General features: G+C 41.7%; 1 protein-coding gene and 1 long non-coding RNA gene across 13 annotated transcripts in view; one reads left to right on the top strand and one right to left on the bottom strand.

Annotated features, from left to right (window-relative positions):
• APC (APC regulator of WNT signaling pathway) overlaps positions 1–16,067 on the top strand; it is a 324,590-nt gene that overhangs the window by 128,476 nt on the left and 180,047 nt on the right. For 8 of the 12 annotated variants that reach the window (XM_085009295.1, XM_085009310.1, XM_085009309.1 and 5 more), the window contains one exon: positions 9,772–9,898. The exons of the other annotated variants lie outside the window; for them this stretch is intronic. The gene's annotated coding sequence lies outside the window, so the exon portion shown is untranslated. The remainder of the gene's footprint in view (positions 1–9,771; positions 9,899–16,067) is intronic. 12 annotated transcript variants of the gene reach the window in all.
• Positions 1–16,067, bottom strand: part of LOC106509521 (uncharacterized) — a 59,222-nt gene that overhangs the window by 8,221 nt on the left and 34,934 nt on the right. The window lies entirely within an intron of this gene.

The raw sequence follows: 16,067 nt of genomic DNA, 5'->3' as shown, positions 1-16,067 counted from the left end.
TTCATTCTCTTATGTGTAGCTATCTGGCCAGCACCACTTACTGAAGAGACTGTCTTTTCTGCATTGTGTATTCTTGCCTCCTTTGGCGTTGATTAATTGACCATAGGTGCATAGGTTTATTTCTGGGCTTTTTATCCTGATATGTCTACTGGCCTACACCACAACCATAGCAATGCCAGATCTGAGCCATGTCTGTGACCTACCCCACAGCTCATGGCCACACTGGATTCTTAACCCACTGAGGCCAAGGATTGAACCTACATCCTCATGGATACCAGACAGATTTGTATCCACTGAGCCATGATGGGAACTCCAAAACCATACTGTTTTGATTGCTGTGGCTTTGTAGTATAGTCTGAAGTCAGGAAGCCTGATTCCTCCAACTCCATTTTTCTTTCTCAAGATTGCTTTGGTTATTTGGGGCCTTTGGTGTTTCCATAAAAATAAAAAAAAATTTTTTTTGTCCTAATTCTGTGAAAAAATGCCATTGGTAATTTGATGGAGATTGAATAGAATCTTTAAATTGCCTTGAGTAGAACAGTCATTTTGATAATATTCTTCCAGTCTAAGAAGATGATATATCTTTCCATCTCTTTGTGTCATCTTTGATTTCTTTCATCAGCATTTTATAGTTTTCAGAGTATAAGTCTTTTGCCTCCCTTGGTAGGTTTATTCCTAGCTATTTTATTCTTTTTCATGCAATGATAAATGAAATTCTTTCTTTAATTTCTTATCTTTCTTATCTTTCATTGTCCATTTCTTCTAGGTTGTCCATTTTATTGGCATATAGTTGCTTATAGTAGTCTCTTAAAATCCTTAGTATTTCTGTGGTTTCAGTTATAACTACTCCTTTTCATTTCTAATTTTATTGATTTGAGGTCTCTCTAGTTTTTTCTTGACATCTGGCTAAAAGTTTACCAATTTGGTTTATCTTTTCAAAGAATCATTTTTTAGTGTCATTGATCTTTTATATTGTTTTTATCCCTATTTCATTTATTTCTGCTCTGATCTTTATGATTTCTTCCCTTCTACTAACTTAAAGCTTTGTTTGTTCTTTTTTTCTAATTGCTTTAGGTATAAGGTTAGGGTTTTTTATTTGATATTTTTCTTGTTTCCTGAGGTAAGCTTGTTTTGCTATAAATTTACCTCTTCAAAATGCTTTTGCTAAATCTCATAGGTTTTAGATCATTGTGTTTTTGTTTTCATTTGTCTGTAGCTATTTTTTGACTTCCTCTTTGATTTCTTCAGTGACCCATTGCTTCTTTAGTAACATACTGTTTAGCCTCCACACGTTCGTATTTTTTACAGTTTTTTTTTCCTGTAATTGGTTTCTAATCTCATTGCATTGTTGTTGGAAACAATGCTTAATATGATTTCAATTTTCTTAAATTTGCAAAGGCTTGTTTTGTAGCCCAACATGTGATCTATCCTGGAGAATGTTCCATGTGCACTTGAAAAGAATGTATATTCTGCTGCTTTTAGTTCTGTAAATATTAGGTTCTTCTGGTCTAGTGTGTCATTTAAAGCCTATGTTTCATCTGTTCTGTGTCCAGATTATCTATCCATTAGTGTAAGTGTTAAAGTTTCCCACTGTTATTGTGTTACTATCAATTTCACCTTTTATTGCTGTTAAAATTTGTCTTATATATTGAGGTGCACCTACGTTTGGTGCATGTATATTTACAATTGTTATATCTTCTTGGATTTATTCCTTGATCATTCTTTTCTCTTGTAACTCTCTTTATTCTAAAGTCTATTTTGGAGTTCCCATCGTGGTGCAGTGGTTAACAAATCTGACTAGGAACCATGAGGTTGCGAGTTCAATCCCTGGCCTTGCTTAGTGGGTTAAGGATCCAGTGTTGCCGTGAGCTGTGGTGTAGATTGCAGATGCGGCTCGGATCCCGCGTTGCTGTGGCTCTGACATAGGTCAGCGGCTACAGCTCCAATTCGAGCCCTAGCCTGGGAACCTCCATATGCTGTGGGAGCAGCCCTAGAAAAGGCAAAAAGATAAAAAATAAAAAAATAATTAATAGTCTATTTTATCTGATAATATGAGTTTTGCTACTCAAGCTTTCTTTTGATTTCCATTGCATGGAATACCTTTTTCTTTTCTTTTATTTTTATTTTTTCTTTTTTTTCTCATCTTCTTACACCCACACCTGCTGCATATGAAGTTCCTGGGATAGGGGTCAAATCAGATCTGCAGCTGCTGGCCTATACCACAGCAATACTAGATCCAAGCTGTGTCTGTGACCTACACTTCAACTCGTGGCAATGCCAAATCCTTGAGCCCACTGAGCAAGACCAGGGATCAAACCCACATCTTCATGGATACTAGTCAGATTCTTAACCTGCTGAGCCACATGTATGGGGAACTCCCATGGAATACCTTTTTCCATCCTCTCACTTCAGTCTGTATATGTCCCTAGGCCTGAAGTGTGTCTCTTGTAGAAAGCATATATATGGGTCTTGTTTTAATATCCATTCAGCCAGTCTGTGTATTTTTATTTGAGTATTTAAACCATTTACATTTAAGGTAATTATCAACATGTATGTTCTTATTGCCATTTTGTTCATTGTTTGGAATTTGGTTTTGTAGGTCTTTTTTCTCTTTTGCTCTTTTCTTTCTCTTGTGGTTTGAAGACTATCTTTAGGTGTTGTATTTGGATTGCTTTATCTTGTGTGTGTGTATCTATTGTAGATTTTTTATTTGCAGTTTCTATGAGCTTTTGATATAGCAGTCTATATATATGTATATACAAGATTGTATTTAGTTTCTGGTCTCTTAAATTCAAATGTATTTCCCATATCCTGTATTTGAACTCTCCTCTTTTCAAAATTGCTGCTTTTGATATCATATTTTGTATGAATGATTTGTTACCTTTTCAATTTGTTTGTCCTTACCGGTGAGCTTTCACATTTGTAATTTTCTTGTTTCTAGTTGTGTCTTTTTTTCTGTCTGATGAAGTTCCTTTAGTATTTGTTGTAAAGCTGATTTGGTGGTGCTGAATTCTCTTAGTGTTTGCTTGTCTGTGTAGCTTTTCCAGATTTGCCCATTGAGTCTGACTGAGAGCCTTGCTAGTCAGAGTATTCTTAGTTATAGCTTTTTCCTTTTCTTCACTTTAAATATAGCATGCCACTCCCTCTGGACTGCATAGTGTCTGCTAAAAATCATGTGATAACCTATGGAATTTCTCTTGTATCTTATTTGTTGTTTGTTCCTTGTTACTTTTAATATTTTTTCTTTGTCTTTAATTTTTATCAATTTTATTAATATGTGTCTCAATATGTTCCTCCATGGATTTATCCTTAATGGTATTCTCTGCACTTCCTGCACTTGAGTGTTTCCTTTCCCATGTTAGGGAAGTTTTCAGCTATTATCTCCTCAAGTATTTACTCATGACCTTTCTCTCCATCTTCTCCTTCTGGGACTCCTATTATACAAATGTTGGTGAATTTAATATTGTCACAGAGATCTCTCAGACTGTCCTCTTTTCTTTTCATTCTTTTTTCTCTATTCTGTTTGAAGACAGTGATTTCCACCAGTATGTCTTACAGCTCACTTATTTGTTCTTCTGCCTCATTTATTCTGCCATTGATTCCTTCTAGTGTATTTTTCACTTCAGTTATTGTATTGTTCAACTCTGTATTTATTATTTCTTTTTTTGTCTTTTTGCCTTTTCTAGGGCTGCTCCCATGGCGTATGGAGTTTCCCAGGCTAGGGGTCTAATCAGAGCTGTAGCCACCAGCCATGCCAGAGCCACAGCAATGCAGGATCTGAGCCACATCTGCAACCTACACCACAGCTCACAGCAATGCCGGATCGTTAACCCACTGAGAAAGGCCAGGGATTGAACCCGCAACCTCCTGGTTCCTAGTTGGATTCATTAAGCCCTGCACCACAACAGGAACTCCTCAACTCTGTTCTTTAAATCTTTTTTTTTTTTTTTTGTCTTTTTGCCTTTTCTAGGGCTGCTTCCCTTGGCATATGCAGGTTCCCAGGCTAGGGGTCTCATTGGAGTTGTAGACACCAGCCTACACCAGAGCCACAGCAATGCAGGATCCGAACCATGTCTGCAACATACACCACAGCTCATGGCAATGCCAGATCCTTACCCCACTGAGTGAGGCCAGGGGTCAAACCCACAACCTCATGGTGCCTAATTGGATTTGTTAACCACTGTGCCATGATGGGAACTCCTATTCTTTAAATCTTCTAGCTGTTTGTAAAACATTTCTTGTATCTTCTTTGTATGTGCCTCCATTCTTTTTCAGAGATCTTAGATCATCTTTACTATCATTACTTTGAATTCTTTTTCAGGTAGATTGCCTGTCTCCACTTAACTTATTTGCTTTACTTGGGTTTTATCTTGTTCCTTTATCTGGAATATATTTCTCTATCTTCTCATTTTGTCTAACTTTGTGTTTGTGGTGTCCATTCCACAGGCTCTGTTACTCAGGCTGCAAGGTTGTAACTCTTGCTTCTGGTGTCTGCCCCCAGTGGGTGAGGTTAGTCCAGGAGCTTGTGCAGTCTTCCTGGTGGTAGGAACTGGTGAACCTGGGTCTTGTCCCTCTGGTGGGCAGGGCCATGTCAAGGGTGTATTTAGAGGTAGCTCTGGGCTCAGGACAACTTTAGGCAGACTGTCTGCTGGTAGGCGGGGCCGTGTTCCTACCCTGTTCATTCTTTGGCTTGAGTCATGCCAGCACTAGAGCCTACAGGCTGTTCTGTGGTTCCAGGTTTCAGTGCCAAAAGGGTGACTTGTGGGAGAGTTCATGCTAGTGGGTATTCCCTGGGACCTCTTCCCCTAGTGTCCTTTCCCCCATAATGAGCCACAGCCACCTCCCACCTCTCCAGGTGATCCTCTAATACCCACAGGTAAGTCTGGCCTAGAGTCCCATGAAGTCACTGCTTTGCCTTGGGTCCTAATGCACAGGAGAACTTGTGTGTGCCCTCCAAGAGTGGAGTCTCTGTTTCCCCCAGTGCTGCAGAACTCTTGCACTCAAGCTACACTGGACTACAAAGCCAAATTCTCTGGGGCTCCTCCTCCCAATGACAAACCCCCAAGCTGGGGAGCCTAAAATGGGGCTCAGGATGCTCACACCTGTGGGAGAACTCCTCTGGTGTATTTATTTTCCTGCTTGTGGGTCACCCACCCATCAAGTACAGCATTTGATTATATCATGAAAATGCCCCTCCTACCATTTTGTTGTGGCTACTTCTTTGTCTTTGGATATAGAATATTGTTTTTGATTGGTTCCAATATTTTCAGTCGCTGGTTGTTCAGCAGTTGGTTGTTACTTTATTGTGCTCATGAGACGAGGTGAGCTCAAGTCTTTCTACTCTACCATTTTGTCTCATTATTTCACTATGTTTAGTTTACACTTTCCTTCTCAATAAATAGAAAGCTAAAGTATTCAAAGTTATCCAGGGTATAAAGCTGTGATGTCCTGGAGTGCGTTAAGGAGTACTGGTCTCAGGCTTTGGATCTTAATTTAGGACACAGCATATTTTCAAAGGTTGTCAAAAGATAGTTTTAACTTTAGGGCCAAAGAAATCTAGAAGGCTGTTTTTAAGGATGCTGAGTCAGGAGGTGAGGGTTAACAACATCCTGAGAAGACTAGTAGGAGCACTTGGGAAAACTGACTTCTACATGTCTAGTCTTAGCTCCCTATTCTGGTTCCTCTTTAAACGAGGGTTGCCAGGTCTCAGGGACACCCAGTATCATTATTTACAATATTTCTTTTTAGTCCATGTCCTTGAATCCTATAAACTAGTTTAAAGGAAAAATCTTTTATTCTCTTTGGTTTCTTGCTCAGATTGTTCTAAAAAACCTCTTGTTCTTTAGCTTATATCTACAACATCCCCGGCAGAAGCACCACAGGGCAGAGACCAGGGTGTGGGGGCCAGCAGCAGATTACACCAAGCCACAGGGCATCTCCTGCAGTTCCAGTGGCATTTGGTCTAGTAGTTTCAGACACCTGGTCTTTGGCTCAGTGGAGAGTGAGTCTGTGTGAATGGGAGCAAGTAAGCACAGACCAGGTGATTCTGAGGCACACCAGGGGGCTTACCTGAGAAATAACCTTTTGTATAAAATTATAGAAGCGCCTTACTTTCTGAATGCTTAGAAACAGAGCTTCCAACATTCCTGTTGCCTTAGTTCTTCTAGCAGGGTTTGAATCAGACATTCTTTTCCTGATGACACACATTTTACAATGGCCTCAAAAAATAGCAGAATCCCACAATGGCTAATAATAGGGGTTGTATAATAATTTTGTATTTTCTTTGTGGCACAGTAATCCTACTAGAGTTATCTCTCTTTTTAAGATAATTATAATATTAATAACATTTAATATCACTACTACTGAGATAGTCACGTTGAAATAGTCAATGCAGTTCAACATTCTCAGACATTTTCCAGAAGGATTGGATTTTTTTAATGTAATTTAAATTCAGTTACAGATTGTTTCACTGAGATTGCCACCACTGGTTTGTGGTTTGAAAATTCCTTCTAAGTGACAGCTCAGAAGCCAAACTCACACCACCGAAAACAGCCGATTATACTGGCTTCTTTAAATATACACAGTATTTCACTGAACCAGAGAATTTTACTGTTGCAAATGGCACCCTGAAAATTATCCCACCAAGCCCCATCATTTTGCACATGAGGAAAATGAGGTTTAAAAGAGGGAAGGGACTTTCCTAAAGTTATACAAGTGGTTAAGGGACAGAAGTGAGACTCGCAACTACTTTCCTAATTCCTAGTCTATTCAGAAGCTCAGTCTCTATAATTATACTTTTATTTATAAACTCTCTTAAGATACTTTCCTTGCTTCCAGTATAATTTAATTTTTTATAGTGGATAATCTGGAGAAGATAAATTTAAAATACTCATATTTTTGCTTTGCAATTTTTTCCTTTGAAGAAATAAATTCAAGACCTCTTCCATGTTGACCCCATCTTTTACCGCTAAATAGTCATCATTTAAAAGAGGATTGCTAAGGACTTAAAAAATGTTTATGGATCTCTACTGTGTTAGCTTTGTCTCGATAACTTTCCCATTCAAATAAAAACAATATATGGGAGGTCTGAGTGAGGCCTGGAGCACCCACCTCACTCTGTTTAATGCACCATCATATCCAGACCTGTCTCCAAATCCTCTGTGCCTTCGTCACCACAACATGGTTTCATACAATTCACTCAAGTGAAATTCTTTGAGCAGTTGTTAGGGTGGGAAACTCAACATCCCAGAATAGTGACAACAGAGGTGGTAGTATAACAGCTGGTAGAATTGCACTGCCAGCCAAAGCTGACATTCTGTGAGTCTGACTCTCAAGTTACTGTTTCTCTGATTTGGATCCAGGACCAAAAGCTTAGAACCATGAATACCTGATTCAGTGTGAAACTCAGAGACACCCATCCTCTAGCCTAACTCATAAAACCAGATGACCCCTGAAATCTTCCTATTTGCTAATTCTTCTGGGCTGAGTGTTTTCCCCCTGCCAGTGGGAAAGCAAGGGAAGGGCCCTAGTGGTAAGCAGGGCATCGGATTATACACGGTGACTGGATATCAACAGGCAGATGGCATTGTTTTTCTATCAAAAGAGGAAGGAGAAGGAAGGTGGGGAGGGGCACAGGGTACAGTGTGGCTAATACTGCACTGGCTTGACCTCTGTCCTGATGAAGTCATGTTTCTAAAACTGCCATTCAGGACTTCCGATTTCAGCCATAACATGTAAAACAGCCATACTCAGAGATTATCTTGACATGAAGCAGAGCAGGAAATTGAAGTGGGGGAGGGCATTTTCATTGTGTCTCTTGGCAGCCAGGCTGACAACAGTCAGAGGTGGAGGTAGTAATTTTGTGGGAGAGGCTTAAGATAAGTGTTGTGTGTTTTCACATGTCTTTTACAGATTTTTCAGTTCAGGCATGTGAAATATTGAGTTGGCCCTTACATTTATTGTTTCCTTGAAATCCAACCCATCTGGGACAAAGTAGTCTTGTTTGGTCACATCCCACTGGAAAATTTGTTCAATGTCTTTTTCTTCCCCCAGAGAACACAGATTTTCTTTGTAACAATTCATTCATTCATTTGTTTATTCTTTCAATAAATAATTTCTGTGTATTGGTACTTGCTAGGTTCTTGGGATATACTGGTGATTATAGCTCCCTTCATAAAGCTGAACGTCTTGTGAGGGAAAAATACAATCAAAGAAGTCTGGACAATAGAGTATTAAATATTACAGTAAGAGAAGAGAAGGGATGAATAGCTGAAACACTCATCTTTTCTATTTCCTGATCTAAAAAATGGGCATGATAAGAATATCTACCTCTGGGGCAGGCAAGAGAACCAGATGGAATGATGTTAAAATAATCGTTAAGTGGAATGACTCTTAGTTGTACTTCCTAGTCAAACCCCCCCCCCCCCCATTGAAATCATTTAAATGCTGCTGAGAAGTTTTGTAAGAACACTTCTCTTACGTTGAGGGCCCAGGCTCTGGTCCCAGAAGATACAAGAGGCTGGTCAGGCATCATCCACTAAGTGCCAAACAAAATCTTATACCAGCCTCTGTGGATGAGTTACTCCCCATGAAAGCCCTGCTCTACTAGATGTCCATGCTCCAGAGCAGATTGCATGGGCAAAGGCAGAAGTCAGTCACATGCAAAGGCACAGAAGAGTGAGGTCCTTCAGGTCTGAGCTCACCGTGGACCTGCCCCACCCACCTCTACTTGCCTGGCTTCCTGCCTTTCACTCAACACTGCTCACAGTTGTCATCATCTATTTGTGGGATCATTTTGATCCATCTCTCTCTTCCCTGGTAGAAAGTGTGCTTCACCAGGACAGAGCCCAGGGCTGTCTTACTTTTCACTATATATACCCCAGCCCCAGCCTCAATCCTGGACAGGTGAATAGCACTGCTTAACTGATGGTGCCTGAATGAATGACAGAATGCGTGGTACTTACTTTGTATCACGCTCTTAGGAAAATATCACTTTCTAGCTGAACAATGGTTTCTGCTTGACATTTCTCAATAATGAACTCCTACAAGATTATTCCTGTAGGAGCAGGATGAGGCAGTCACCCAAAGTGAAAGCTCAGGTTGAAAGGGGTCAGGACAGACACCCAGGGTGCCTTTTAAGTGCCTAGAGCCAAAAATTCCAGAAAGAGCCTTACAGCCCACCTCCAGCTGGGAAACATTTTCAGAAATGAGGGAAACACATCCTTTTGAAAACAAGGGGGTTTTTCTGTTTGTTTTTGTTTTTTTGCTTTTTAGGGCCACACCCGTAGCATGTGGAGGTCCCCAGGCTGGGGGTCTAATTGGAGCTATAGCTGCCAGCCTATACCACAGTCACAGCAACACAGGATCCAAGCCACGTCTGCAACCTACACCACAGCTGCGACCTACACCACAGCTCACAGCAACACTGAATCCCTAACCCAGTGAGCGAGGCCAGGGATCGAACCCACAACCTCATGGTTCCTAGTTGGATTCATTTCTGCTGTGCCACGATGGAAACTCCGAAAACAGGGTATTTAATGCCCTTTTGTGTCTGGAGAGGAGTTTAGCACCCTGTGGTGAGGTGGTTCTTTCACCAGGGGGTCTTGCTAGACTCCCCAGTGTGTCCTGCAAGAAGGTAATAAACATGCACCCTTGGCTCCTGGTGTCTGTTTTTATGCCCTGGTTGTGTGTAGTAGTTTTAATGGGAAGGGGGAAATGGGAATGTGTTTTGAGTATGTGTTTTTTTTCCCTGATGCCTGCTGACTCCCACAGAGGCTGTAAATCCCCAAATCCAAATACAAGAAGCCTATGTCAGGAGACAGTGCCCCACCCCTTTGGACTCCACTCAGCGTCTATGTGAGGAACAACCTTGGCAAAGAGCAGCGACAGCATAATAGTGGTAAGAATAACAATTATTCTCTCAATTTTCAACTAAATATAACTCCTGAAGGCTAAAGTCCTATAAGCGAATTGATTTTTTGACTTCCAACAAAACCATTTGAAAATCAATGTTACCTCTAATACACAAATTCAGTATTACCTGTGACATAAGATATTCCACATTGCCATATAATTAGTTGTTTCACATCATTACTTTAGAATTTTTGAGTGTTCTAATCTTTCCTTTATGGAGTGAAGGGAAAGTGGAAGAAGTAGGATTAACTCTATACTTTTCTCTCTGGGAGAAACTGTATATTCTGTAAATGGTGAAAAAGATAATGCCAAGAGAATCTATAGATAATCTAAAGAGAGAATGAGTTTAACAGTTAAGAATATTGGAGCCAGAGTTCCCTTGTGGCTCAGTGGGTTAAGGATCTGGCCTTGTCATTGTGGTGGCTTGGATCACTGCTGTAGCACAGGTTCAGTTCCTGGCTCTTGAACTTCTGTATGCCACAGGCACAGCCAAAGCAAAACAAAACCAAAAGAATATTGGAGCCTTGGGTTCAGGCAAACCTGCTGGGGGTAAACCAAAGGCTGAAGGGAAATTGAGGTTAGTCAACTAGCTCCCAGATGTTTTTGCGAAGTTAGTGTAGTGGTAGCAGCATCGTTGAGAGATGAGTGCTTCAATAAACAATTGCCCAGTGAAAACCTGTTCCTGAAGAGAAACAAAGTGTTTTAGGAGGCCCTCTGTAGGGGAAAGGGCGCTGAACCAGACATTAAGTTAAAATGAGAACAGACTGGGGAGAGTTGAAAGGCAAAAAAGCACACTCATCACACTCATTTTGGTTCCCTTTCGAAGTTCCTCTAATGAAAAACTAAGATGACCATCATGTCTGTGAGATTTATTCATTCAAGATCAGAATCAACGCCACCCTTGCCCTGAAAGGGGCAGTGCTTTCAACCACTGCCCTCCACATTTCAACCAGGACATAGACTAGGCCAGGTCGCCTATTCTGAGCCTCAAGATGTTTTCCTTCATAGCACTAAATAGGAGTTGTCATGCAAAAGTTATATATGTGGTTATTTAATAAAGGTCACTCTCCCTTATTAAACTACAAATTCCCCTATGTCAAAAATTGTATCTTCTTTTTTGCTAACCATTGGTTCCTAGTGTCTGGCATGTTGCCTAACACATAGAAGACACTCATTTATTAACTACATGAATGAATGAAACTTCCTTTTCTTTCTTCTCTCCTTTCATCATCCTTTCCTACTCGTTTTCTGTTTTTCCTCCATTTCATTTCATTGTTAGATCGAAACCAAAATTTATCTCAACTCTTCTGCATGTTGGATTCTTTTAGTCAACAGTCCTGCAGAAAGCTCTTTTACCTCCAAACTATTCATGTGTCTATATCTCATAGAACAAAGATTGGAACACTTTGAGGTCCCTAAACCAGTAATCCCTGGGAAAGGTGAACAATGTGGTGGTTCCATGTACAGACCCTGGAGCAGAATTCTAAGGTTAGAATTGTATGTGGGTACCTGACTGAAATGGTGAACCTACGTGCATTGCTTTACCTTTCCACGTTTTGGTTTCCACACCTGTGAAATGAGGATAATAATAAAATCAACCGTGTCCAAGGATTATTTTAATGATCAAATGACTAGCTATTAAAAAAGCACTTTAGACAGTACCTGGCACTGGAGAGCTTTATAGGGTATCAGCTATTATTATCTCAGTGACCACAAAGTCCCAGTATGGACCTTGTGATGAAACTGGTCCACAATTTGTACCTCCAAAATAGACAAACTAAACATTAGAACTTTGTCCCCTGGTGCCCATCCCTTCTCCTTGACAGTCTCCTTGCCCAGCTACCCAGGCTGTAGGAATGTCTGCTATGGACTGGGGGGCCAGGGTGGTAGTAGTAGGGGCTGTAGCAGAAGAGGGAAAGATCCCTGTCAAAATCAGAGCTCAATGGCCAATTGTTATTCTAGAGAAGAGATTTCTTGATTTCCATTCTTGGCCTTTTTTTTTTTTTTTTTTTTTTTTTTTAGGTCCTCACCCGTGGCATATGGAGGTTCCTTCCTAGGCTAGGGGTTGAATTAGAGCTGCAGCTGCCAGCCTATGCCACAGCCACTACAATGCCAGATCTGAGCCACATCTTGTGACCTACACCACAGCACATGGCAACACCAGATCCTTAACCCACTGAGCGAGGCCAGGGATCGAACCCACATCCTCATGGATACTAGTTGGGTTTATTATTACTGAGCCACGATGGGAACTCCCTGTTCTTGGCCTTTAGGCAACTATGGCGAAGGCCTTTCCTTGGATCTCCAGGGAGGCAGTCTGTACCTAAGAACACAGCATCATTCTGAGAGCTCTCCTCTCTTACAGCCACCTTCACAAAGCACTACCCGGTCCTGGGGTTGAATTCCTGTGTCACTGGGAAAAAGGAATGCTTCTGAACTTTCCTCGAAGCATCTGAACCTTGCTCTCCAAATTTGGAGAGAGATAAGCTTTCTGGGCCCTGCAGCCCAGCAGGCAGAAATGGTTGGGGCCTCAGCAGGGAGGGGAGGTGAGAGGCTGCCCAGAGCAGCGAGGGAGCTGGAGTCACCGCACCCACCAGCCACTGCCTGGAAGAGGGCTCTACTGAGAGAAAAGGGAAAAAGTTGAATGCACGGTCAGCATCTCTGCATTTTGCTCTGTGGACAATCAAAGAAATCAGGGTGGCAGACAGAGTCCCCTGCCGGGGGAAGAGCTGCTCTTCGCATTCCATTTTAGAGGAGCAAGGTGGGGAGGAAAATGGAGTCATCCTAGATGCACTTTTCTTCATCCAGGATGTGGGGAGGAATAGGAAAGAGACCGCACTCTGCAAATGGATGGCCCCTGAGACTTGAAACGGTTCAGATGGATGAGACCAGCAATGTACACACCACCACTCTGCAGTTTTCTAATGGAGGGTCTGTGATGGCAGAGATGGAAACTGATTTGTCAGGGACCCTAGGGGGTGCTTAGAAACCAGAAACCGCAAGTGCTGGGAGATGGCGAATGAGCTGAGACAGACTGTTTGCAAAATGACACAGGGACGAGAAAGCCCAAAAGGCGTTTTGCCTTCTAGGCCACATTTGGGGGCTGCTGCCCAGGGCCCTGTGCCTGGAAAGCAGGCAGCCTGACGCTGTGTGTCCAGGCTCCCAAACCCCAGGTCTGGGATATCCTGAGTGTCACTCTTGTGTGTGGTGTGTGAGACCGAACTTTCCCACGGTTGTGGAACCTCCTTGTTCACAATTGAGCCCCAAGGCAGGAACTCTGTGTTTCCTTAAGGTTGACTCACAATTTCCAGTTTTGGGAATTGAGGAAGAGGGGAGCAAGGGTTTGTGCTAACTTTCATCCCCACCTGCTTTCTCTCCTCTGGGCCTGATTTGGAAACACTTATAATCCTCACCTTTGAAATTAACCTGACTTTTAATTTCTTCCTGATGTCAATTTTTTTTTTCAAGTTTCCATTTAGAGAAATCCTTTTCACCATTGGAATGTCGAATGAAAGACACAGGGGATCTCATTTGAGAACATTGTCTTAATGGTTATACCTCTTGGGAGGAAGGAGAACATACTTAAAATACTGCAAAACTTAACCTTAGGATTCTTTCTTCCAAAACTACAGCATAAGTAGAACTCCAAAGCGAAAAATCTTGGGGAGGAACACTTACCCTTTAGTTAAATGGAAAAATAAATTGATTTCCACAAGAGAAGCTTTGATGTTCATGGAAAATCAGGTGCTACTAATGCTACTCAAATGATGCTGCTAATACTCCAGAGCCGCTTATATCAATAGTCAATACTACTGTGAATTCTGTTGTTCAAGTCACCATCATTAGGCACATACTCTAAAGCCACACTGATTGATTTCAGCAACCATGTACATTTAGGGCTTCTAGATCTTGTAGGCCAAACACTCATTTTAATAATGCATTACAGTGACAGAGCATTTTCTGGTTTTCACCATGCACTTAGATGTATTATCTTACATTTATTCCTCAAAATGGTCTTCTGAGACATACAAAGCAGGCATTATCATTTTGGTGGGTTGTTTTGTTTTGTTTATGTTTTCTTGTTAGGGCCGCACCCATGGCATAGGGAGGTTCCCAAGCTAGGGGTCAAATCAGAGCTGCAGCTGTCGGCCGAGGCCACAGCCACAGCAATGCCAGATCTGAGCCGTGTCTGCCACCAACACCACAGCTCACGGCAATGCCAGATCCTCAACCCACTGAGTGAGGCCAGGGATCGAACCTGCATCCTCATGGATACTAGTTGGATTTGTTACCGCTGAACCACAACAGGAACTCCCTTGGTTTGTTTTTAACTAGCTTATTTCTTGAAAAAGGCACTGATTCACATTGAACAAATTCAAGTAGAAGGGTATACATAGTTAAATCTCTCTTGACCTGTCCCCACTTAGTCTCCTCCAGAGATAGAACTTCTGTTAAGAAGTTTCTCTATGTTCTTTTAGAAATTCTTATGTACACCCTAGCCTGGCTCTGTCTATGTGTGCCCTTTAAACATGAACTCACACACATGGCAGCAGACTCTTCCCTGTTTTGTCCCTTGCTTTTTTCACTTAGCCAATTACTTGGAGATCTTCAGTGAGAACACACAGTCATACCTCATTCTTTGTTTGATAGTCGATATAACTGGTCAACTAGTGAGGGGTATTTAGGTTGTATCCAGGGTTTTCTGTTACAGTCAGGCAACAGTGAACAATATTAGCAAGAACGTATATAGTGCTTACTTGGTGATTTTCATGTATAGGAAATCGGTTAATCTTCACAACTATCCTATGACACAGAAACTAACATCGCTTCATTTTAAAGATGAGAAAATAGGTAGAGATAAGTAATTTGCCCAGTGTCACACAGCTGGTAAATGGGTTTGATTTACATGGATTTGAATCCGGATGGTCTGGCTCTAAGCCTCAAACACGATGTATTGCCTCTGGTCTCTTCCCTGTGCATTTAGAGCTGAGAGGACAGGCCACACTTCACAACTGGGGAACCTGAGACCAGAGGGGTTAGTGATCGCTGCTGCCCAGCCGAGTGGTAACAGAGACGGACCAGAAAACCAGCCTCCCAATTCCCAGTCTCTGACTTGTTCCATGACCCTTCGTGACCTGCCAGTACCTTCAGAATGTTATCTCTTTAAATTCCTGAAATCCTAACCACTTTAGATGTGAATGGAGCGCCTATACTGAGAAGTGGCTTGGGCGAAGTGGTTTTAGGAGAAACCTGGGGCTGTGATAAAGGAGTTCATTTCTCAGAGTCTTTGTACCACTCACCTCCTGCATTAGTAGATTTGCACTTAAAGCACATGATATCACAGAATATCTTTCATGTTAAAAAGCACTTTTTTTTTTTTTTTTTTTTTTTTTTGTTAACCACTGAGCCATGGCGGGAACTCCTTTTAGGTACTTTTTGAGTTGCAAGTTTAGAGATAAATTATGTCAAATTTTATTCAATGTTATCACTCATTTTTGGCTATTGGCACCCAAAATAAAAAGTATTAAATTGTGAAGGTTTAGACTAAAGAGAGCATGCCTGATTTAATCCTTCATGGCTACTCATTTACCCAGAGAGTGGTCTGGTGCCAGCATTCTCCCCCTGGCTTGGGAATGGCGCAGCTGCACTCTATATCAGAAACCATCTTCCATAGCACTAGGCAGCCCTTGAAACTTGTGAGCAAAACTATTTTCAAGCACCCCTTGAGTTTAAATAGTTCAAGAATCTCCCTCAGATCCTCACACGCCCCTGGTCCGGGCCCCACTTGACTATGAATGCCTTTGATTCATAGTCTGGGAGGCTCTTTCGAACCATGGAGTTTCATCTTTCACCAATGTACAGTCTCACATTCGCCTAGTGCCTGGCTCTCTTCCATTCACTTTCCCACTTACATGTTCCCGTGACACCCCATGACCACGCTGTGAGAGCCGGTACTGTGCCTTCCCAAGTTTTGTACCCCCTTCACCTAGGCACAGCTTGACCTACAGTAGAAGCTCCACAAATGTTTGTTGAATCCTTCCCTGTTTCTGTGTTGTCCTTAGATTTCCCCCACTATTGTCCATCTGTTGCCCAGGAAACCTGAGCTCTTCTACCAGCAATGCAGGCTTGATGGAGAACCAGGCTCTTTGCTTTTG

This window comes from Sus scrofa, chromosome 2 (genome assembly GCF_054392235.1).
Source record: "Sus scrofa isolate SSC_HxYL_T2T_F1_AM1 chromosome 2, Sscrofa_HxYL_maternal_Yorkshire_Landrace_v2.0, whole genome shotgun sequence".
Classification (NCBI taxonomy): domain Eukaryota; kingdom Metazoa; phylum Chordata; class Mammalia; order Artiodactyla; family Suidae; genus Sus; species Sus scrofa.
This window is presented reverse-complemented; position numbering and strand designations above follow the sequence as displayed.